A 9223-nucleotide genomic window follows, 5' to 3' on the forward strand; every position below is an offset into this window, starting at 1 on the left:
CTCACCACCCTTTAAAAAAAGAGACAAAAGGAAAAAAAAGAAAGGATCCTCCATTCTAATTTTTCAGGACACGATGACCCCATGGGCTGGCCTTGCTTTCAAGTCATGGGAGGGAGAAAAAGGCAGCTGGAGTGGTGATGTGGATAGCAACCACTTCTTGACCATTGGTGAATGGCTCTGAATATGGAGAAGAATGCAAACCGCCTGCTCTAGTCAGAGTATCTTCTCCAGCTCTTGCCTGAGTAAGACTGAGAGCCAGGTCACAGGGCCCTGGAGGAAAGGTTTATTACTAAAATAAGCTGCCCTCTGTCTCTACAATGAGTTCACCAGGAGGAGCTGGGAGATAACATAGTGAAGTGGAATTGGCATCCTGGGTTTGGGCAGAGTGGTCACCATCCTTTCTTCTACATAATAGTAAGATTTGCACATGTTCACAGGTGCCAGGATGCTAACATGAATACATGAATGAAATGCCCTAAGTGCAAGGCCCTGGATTCGACCCTCAGCACCACATAAAAATAAATAAAATAAAGGCATTGTGTCCAATTGCAACTAAAAAATAAACTTAAAAAAAGGGGGGGGATGGGGTTGTGGCTCAGTGGTAGAGTGCTCACCTAGCATGCATGGAGCCCTGGGTTCGATCCTCAGCACCACATAAATGTAAAATAAAAGATCTTGTGTCCACCTAAAAAAACTAAAAAAATTAAAAATTTAAAAAAAGGAAATCAAACAGACTAGTGAATATAAGGAACAAAACCTACATAATCACCTCAATATATATACATGCTTCTCCATCTATGATGGGATTTTGTCCTGATAAGCCCATTATAAATTAAAATATTTTTAAGGTGAAAGCACATTTAATACACCTAACCTATTGAATATCATAGCTTAGCGGAGGCTACCCTAATGCGAGTGTACTTACTTTGTTGCACTATCAGAAAACTTACATTAGCCCTACTGTTAAGCAAAATATCTAGCACCAAACCATTTTATAATAAAGTGTTGACTATATCATGCAATTTATTTATTTATTTATCTATTTATTTATTAGCAGCTTTGGAGATTGAACCCAGGGGAGCTTTATCCCTGAGCCACATCCCCAGCCCTTTATATCTATCTATCTATCTATCTATCTATCTATCTATCTTAGTTGTAGATGGACACAATACCTTTATTTTATTTTTATGTCGTGCTGAGGATCAAACCCAGCACTTTCCACATGTGAGGTGAGCACTCTACCACTGAGCTACAACCCCAGCCCCCCAGCCCTTTTTATCCTGAAAAAGTACCTTGGTACTTGGGCCTCAGGCTCCTGAGTAGCAGGGATTATATGTATGTGCCATCACACTCATCTCTATTGCTGTTTTCTAAGATTCTATCCATAAACCTCTCTACTTTAACTCTACAAACTCTCCCCAAGCAATTTCAACCACTCCTGGGCTCTTCTACATGCTAACTGACGATACCAATCTCTGTCTGTAGTGCTCACATCTCTCCTGAGAGTCAGTGTATCCAACCATTTATTAAAAATTTCCACCTGGCTAATCTAAAAGCACCATAAATATCTGCTTTGGTTCTAATGTGTCCTTCCAAATACTGTATACTGAAAGTGGGAAAGAGAATAGTTGTATTATACTGTACAGTTTCTACTAAACACATATGATTTTCAGATCATCATAAAGTAAAAAAAAATCATAAATCATCCTTAGTTAAGGACTGTCCATACAGAAAAAGCTTCTGACAAAACCCAACACCCAGTTACGACAACAATTTGTAAAACAAACCTGGAATAGAAGGGAACTTCCTCAATTTGATAAAAGATCTAAGCTACAGCATACTTACGAAAGACTGCAGGGCTCTGGGGCCTGGCTCTCAGCATTGGCAAATTGCTAAGGTCAGGAATAAGGCAAGGCTATCCACTTTTGCCACATATAAGCAATATTGTACCGGAGGTTCAAGACAGTGCAACAAAACAAAAAACAAAAAGAAATTCCACCCATCTGGAAAGAAAGAAGCAAAAGTCTTTACCATGTATGAAGGAAATCCTAAAGAATCCCCTATTCACCATACACACAAACTATTCAAACTAACAAAGGAGTTCAGTAAGGTCACAGAATACAAGATCAACATGGAAGAGAAAAAAAAAACTAATTGTATTTTTCTACATTAGTGAAGAATACTAAAAAAAAGAAATTAGGAAAATAATTCCATTCATTGTAGCATCAAAAATAATAAAATTCTAGGGCTGGGGATGTGGCTCAAGCGGTAGCGCGCTCGCCTGGCATACGTGCGGCCCAGGTTCCATCCTCAGCACCACATACAAACAAAGATGTTGTGTCTGCCAAAAACTAAAAAATAAATATTAAAATTCTCTCTCTCTCTCTCTTTAAAAAAATAATAAAATACTTAGGAATGAATGTAAACAAAGGATTATAAAACTTGTACACTGAAAATGACAAAACATTGCTTAGAGAAATTTAAGATTATCTAAACAGATGGTGAGATATTTATGCTCATGGACTCCAACTCAAGATTGTAGTTTTCCCCCAATGATTGATAGATTCAATATAATCCCTATAAAAATTCCAACAGGATTTTTGTAGTTCTATCAGACAGATCCTAAGATTTACAAGAAAATTGAAGGAACCAAAGTAGTCAAAAGAATTTGGATGAAGGACAGTTGGGGGACTTATAACAGATTCAAATCTCACTATAAATCTTCTTCATGGTACTGGTGAAAGGCTAAACATAGATCAATGGGACAGAATTAGAAGTCCAGAAATAAACTCTTACATTTATGGTTAATTGATTTTTGACAAAGTGTTAAGGCAATTTGATAAATAAGGAAAAGAGTTTTGGCAGCAAATGGTTCTGGGAAAATTGGATATCAATATACAAAAAGACAAATTTATACCCTTTCCTCACACTATGCAGAAAAATGGATACAAAATGGATTACAGACATAAATTTAAGAACCACAGCTATAACATTTCTAGGAGAAAACTTTGTGATCTTGGATTAGGCAAAAGGTTCTTAGATGTGACATCAAAATGATTATCCAGAGCTGGGGTCGTGGATCAGTGGCAGAGTGCTTGCAGGGCATGTGTGGGGCACTGGGTTTGATTCTCAGCACCGCATATCAATAAATAAAATAAAGCCCATCAACAACTAAAAAATATTTTTAAAAATATTATCCATCATGCACAAGGCCCTGGGTTCAATCCCTAGCATCATAAACAAACAAACAAACAAACAACTATCCATCAAAGAAAAAAATGATAATTTGGACATAAGCAAAATGAAAAACTTTTGTTCTAAAAAAGACTTGTTTGTAAGAGGATGAAAAGACAAATTACAATGTGGAAGAAAATATATTCAAACAACATAAAAAGTTGGGGTCCATAATATATAAGTAATTCTCATAATTCAATAGTTAGAAGACAACCCAATTAAAAATATGCTAGAAACCAACAATATAGAATAAGAATTAAACAGCAGAACCAAGTGGTCTATATTCTGGAATGCAAGTTTTGTTTAGCATCCAAGAATTAATTTGTGTAAAATATCAATAGAATAAAGAGCAAAACTACATGATCATCTCAGTAGACAAAGAAAAAGCATTTGACAAGCTCTAACACCCTTTCATGATAAAAATACTCAACAAAGTAAGAGTACAGGGAACTTCATCAACCTGATAAAGGGTGTCTATGAAAGATACTGGTTGCTGAAAGACTGGATGATTTCCTGCAAGATCAGAAAAAAGACAAAATGTCTACCCTTTGACTTCTACTTAACATTATATTGGAGGTTTTATCCAGGAAAAGTTGGAAAGAAGAGAACTGAGTTGGAAAGGTGACATGACATGACATATACATAGGAATACTAAGAAATTCACACACACACACACATACACACACACACACACACACACACACACACACACCAACAATGGCACTAATAAACAAGTTTAGCAAGATATGAGATTGATATGCACAAATTGATTATATATTTATATGCTTTCAATGAAAAATTTCAAATGAAACTTAGAAAAATTGCATTTACAGTAACATCAAAAAAATGAAATATTTAGAAAGAAATTTACGATGGTGGATTAGAAGAAGGATGCATTTCCAGTTGCTTTATGGCTCAGAATTCAAACAGTGGGAATACTGATTCTCAGTGAGATGCTGGAAATCTATAGGAAAAGTACAAGTTCATATGGTAGAAACTCTGCTGCTGGACTTAACTTCTCCAAGAGACAGCTACTTGATCCACATACAAATTAACCACACTCAAACTTCAGCAATACTTAATAAGATGAAAGAAATAAAATCCCCAAACTAATTATTGAGCCCCAAGTAGGAACAGCTGTGTGTGTGTGTGTGGGGGGGGGGGGCTCAGACCTCACATATGGACATCCACTCTACAGCAAAAACAAAGAGAATTAACACAAAAGCTGTGGATACCACACCTATGGGGGGGGGCGTGTCTCAATCTAGATCATTTTAGGATACTATGGCAAGAGAAGCCTTTGCCCTAAAACAGCCCATAAGTAAAAATGGAAAAGAAATCCATCCTAACAAGTGCATAAAACTCAACACAAGAATACCAGAAATATGAAAAAACAAAGTAATATGACACTTCCTAGAGTTCATAATTTATCAGCAACTAACTCCACAGATATTTGAGTGGACGAAATATCAGATAAAGTATTCAAAAAATGTTTATAGAGTGCTCGCCCAGCACGTAAGAGGCACTGGGTTTGATCCTCAGCATCCTGTTAAAAAAAAATAAACAAAATAAATGTATTGTGTCCATCTACAACTAAAAAAGAAATTCTTAAAAAAAAAAAAAAAAGATCAATCAGGGTTAGAGTTGTGTCTCAGTGATGGAGTACTTGCCTCACACATATGAGGCACTGGGTTTGATCCTCAGCACCGCATAAAAATAAATAAATAAATAAGGTATTGGGTCTATCTACAATTAAAAATACTTTAAAAATGATCAGCAAATTCCAAGAGAACATAGAAAGGCAACTGAATGAATTAAGAAGGCCAGTACAAGCGGAGGGAAGTCCCGAGACAAAGGGAACGCCACCGCCTCTGCCGCCGGGCCGCACCCATCCAAGGGACTTTGAACACATCCGGGATCCGCCCTCAGCAGACTCGTCCAGGAGAGAAAAGTTTGGAGGAAGGACCATCCTTTTGGCTTTGTGGCTGTCCCAACTAAGAACCCAGATGGCACGATGAACCTGATGAACTGGGAATGTGCCATCCCAGGAAAGAAGGGGACTCCGTGGGAAGGAGGCTTGTTTAAGCTGCCGATGCTCTTCAAAGATGATTATCCATCCTCACCACCGAAATGTAAATTTGAGCCGCCTTTGTTTCACCCAAATGTGTACCCTTCTGGTACCATGTGTCCATCCTGGAGGAGGACAAGAACTGGAGGCCAGCCATCACGATCAAGCAGATCTTATTAGGAATACAGGAATTTCTAAATGAACCAAATATCCAAGACCGCGCTTAAGCAGAGGCCTACACGATTTACTGCCCAAACAGAGTGGAACATGAGAAAAGGGTTCGAGCCAAGAAGTTTACACCCTCATAGACAGCGACCCTGTGGCACCACAAAAGGAAGGGATTGGTTTGGCAAGAACTTGTTTACACCTTTTGCAAATCTCAAGTCGCTCGTGCAGTTACCAGTCGCCTGGAAGGGTTGGGCGGGCGTCATCTTCCATTTCCGCCACTGGCATACAGTTCTCAATTCGCTGAATTGCCCCAGTTTTTCATACAGGGTCTCTTCCTTCAGTCTTTTGTATTTTTGATTGTTATGTAAAACTTGCTTTTATTTTAATATTGATGTCAGTATTTCAACTGCTGTAAAATTATAAACTTTTATACTTGGGTAAGCCCTAGGAGCTAGTTCCTTTGCTCAGATGCAGGCATGCATCACCGTTCTGAGCTGTCCTGGCCTCCAGCCGGCTGTGTGTAAGTCCCTGTCCCTCCCTCCCACACCCTTCTCTCAGAACCTGGCTGTTGCTAATGGGCCTCCCATCCAAAGTCTGCAGTGTCTGGACCCGCACCTCTTCCTTTGTGTTTATATGGCATTTGTCTGTGTTGTTGTTTAGAGTAAATAAACTGTTTATATATATATTTTTAAAAAAGAAGGCCAGTACATAATATGAATGAGAAATTCAATGAGTAAATAGAGAAATTGAAAAAGAACCAAACAGGGCTGGGGACGTGGCTCAAGCGCTCGCCTGGCATGAGTGCGGCTCAGATTGGATCCTCAGCACCACATACAAAGATGTTGTGTCCGCCAAAAACTAAAAAATAAATATTAAAATTCTCTCTCTCTCTCTCTCTCTCAAAAAAAAAAAAAAAAAAAAGAACCAAACAGAAATCTTGGAAATGAAAGACACAATAAATCAAAATGTTCAGGTGAAAGTCTATCTAGAGTATATACCATACTGAAGACAGAATTTCAGAGTTGGATGATAAAGTGGCTGGTCTTGAACATTAAAACATTAAAGACAAGAAAATAAGTAAACATGACAAGAATATACAAGAACTCTGAGACATTAAGAGATCAAATTTAAGAATCATTGGAATTGGAGAGGGTTGTGAGATAAAGGCTAATGGCATGGATAACCTCTTCAGGAAAATAAAAACAGAAAAATTTCCACACATTGAAAATGAGATGGGCATTGAGATACAGAACCCCAAATAGACAAGATCAAGAAAGAACTTCTCCACAACACATTATCATTAAAATGCTTAACATACAGTATAATGATAGAATTTTAAAAGCCTCAATAAGAAAAAAACGGTCAGGTCACATTTAGAGGCAAGCCAATCAGAATTACTTCTGATTTCTCAGCACAAAATCTAAAATCCAGGAGGACTTGAAAGAAATTAACTGTCAGCCAAGATTGCTATATCCATCAAAGTTAACCTTTACAATTGGAGAAGAAATAAAAACCTTCCAAGATAAGTAGAAACTAAAATAATCCATGATGCTAAACTGGCATAAGAAAAATCTTAAATACTTCACACAGGAGGAATAAAAACAAAATAAAACAAAAACCAGAACTCACAAGTGGATAAATTTCATTTGAAAAATGAGAAACAGAACCAAATTAAACATTAGAAATAAGCCACAATAATGGTAATTAATAAACATCTCCCTATGATGAAGTTGAATGCAAATGACCTCAACTCTCCAATTAGAGCTAAATCTAACATTCATCAAAAAGAATGAAATACTTAGAAATAAATCTAACAAAAATGTATAAAGCATATTTTAAAAACTACAAAACATTGTTAGAAGATATGAAAAACCTGAATCTATGGGGGGGAACCCCTAATATCCATGGAATGGAAGACTTAATACTGCTAAATAAAAATCCTCTACAAATTCATCTACAGATTCAACACAGTCTTTATCACATTTATGGGCTGGCTTCTTTAAAAAAAACCAACAAACTGATTTAAAATTTCATGTACAATTAATTGCAAAGGACTCAGAATTATCTTGAAGAAGTTGGAAGATTCACATTTCCTGATGTTAAAATTTACTTCAAAGCAACAATAACCCAGAGAGTGTGGTCATGGTATAAAGAAGAATATACAGCTTAATGGTAGAGAATTGAGAGTCTGGAAATAAAAACCAACTTATTTTTCAACAAGGGTGCCAAGGACATTCAATGGAAAAACAATAGTTTGGGCCTCAATTGGCAATGGATCCTTAAATAAGATACCCAAAGCACAAAGAATGAAAGAAATAATAGATAAAATTGCACCTGATCAATTTAAAGGATTCAAAAAATATTGTCAAGAAATGATAACCCACAGAATGGGAGAAAATATTCTCAAATTATTTATCTGATAAGGGACTTGTACTAGAATATACAAATAACTTATATAATTCAATAATAAAAAGACAACTCAAATATTGGATAAAGGGGCTTAACCCATCTGTACCACAAAGGGGATGGAGGACATGATTCATGATTGTATATAGATGTCTAAGTCCATTTTGTGTTGCTATAACAGAATACCTGAGACTGGGTAAAAATTAACTGAAATTTGTTTCTCACTGTTCTAGAGGCTGGGAAATCCAATATCAAGGTGCCTCCAACTTGTGAGAGTTTTCTTGTTTCTTCAAAACATGGCAGAAGAATCCAGACCCAGTGGCACACACCTGTAATCACTTTGACTCTGGAGGCTGAGGCAGGAGGATTACAAATTTAAGGCCAGCCTTGGCAACTTAGTGAGACCCTGTCTCAAAATAAAACAGTTGTAAATTGCCCCTAGGTTCAATCCCCAGTTTAAAAAAAAGGCAGAAAGACAACGATAGAGAAGTGGAGAAAGAAGAGAGTGAGCTAACCAGCTAAAGTTAGTTAGTTTCTCCTTCCTTCCTCCCTCCCTCCCTCCCTCCCTTCCTTCCTTCCTTCCTTCCTTGAATCTACCTCTGGGATAAAGAATCCACTCCTGTGATAATGCCATTAATCCATTCTGGGACAGACCTCTGGGCCTAATCACCTCCTAAAGGTCTCATCTCTTATTACTGTTACAATGATAACTAAATTTCAACATGAATTTCAGAGATAATAAACATTTAAACTATAGAAATAAGTTACTATTGAAGTTGAGTAATGGAAAATGGGAGTTTATAATGGGTTGAATTTTGATCCCAAACAAATCTGTTCAAGTCCTAAACTCCAGTACCTGTGAATATGACTTTATTTGGAAATAGGATCTTTGCAGATATAATCATGTTAAGATAAAGTCATGTGAGATCAGAGTGGCCCTAAAAATAATGGGTGTCTTTATAAAGAAAGGGAGACTTGGAAACACACAGGAAGAAGGCAGCATGTGAAGATGGGAGGTAGAGATTGGGATTGTGCTGCTATAAGCCGAGGAATACCAACTGCTGGAACCACCAGAAATAAGCAAGAAGCAAAGAAGAATTCTTCCCAAGACCCTTCACAGGGAGCATGGTCCTGATGACATTTTGATTTTGAACTTTTCACCTCCAGAACCATGAAAGCTGTGTTACAACAGCCTTAAGAAACAAACACAAGGTTTGGCTTACTATTATTCCTACTTTGTTCATATTTGAATTTTTCAAAATAAAAAGTTTAAAAACAACAATACTGCCATCCAATCATTGGCTTCCTTGTTGGGGAGTAGTAGGGAGTGGCAGAGACTGTGGCTCA

At 37.1% G+C, this 9223-nt stretch overlaps 1 pseudogene across 1 annotated transcript in view; it reads left to right on the plus strand.

The window, feature by feature from the left end:
• The window catches only part of LOC308643399 (SUMO-conjugating enzyme UBC9-B-like), a 57702-nt pseudogene extending 51795 nt beyond the window's left edge, over positions 1-5907 (plus strand). The window contains exon 2 of the transcript in view: positions 5057-5907. The product of the transcript in view is annotated as an SUMO-conjugating enzyme UBC9-B-like (transcript). The remainder of the gene's footprint in view (positions 1-5056) is intronic.
• The last annotated feature ends 3316 nt before the right edge of the window (positions 5908-9223 follow it).

This window comes from Spermophilus citellus, assembly GCF_964194105.1.
Source record: "Spermophilus citellus genome assembly, chromosome: 3".
Classification (NCBI taxonomy): Eukaryota; Metazoa; Chordata; class Mammalia; order Rodentia; family Sciuridae; genus Spermophilus; species Spermophilus citellus.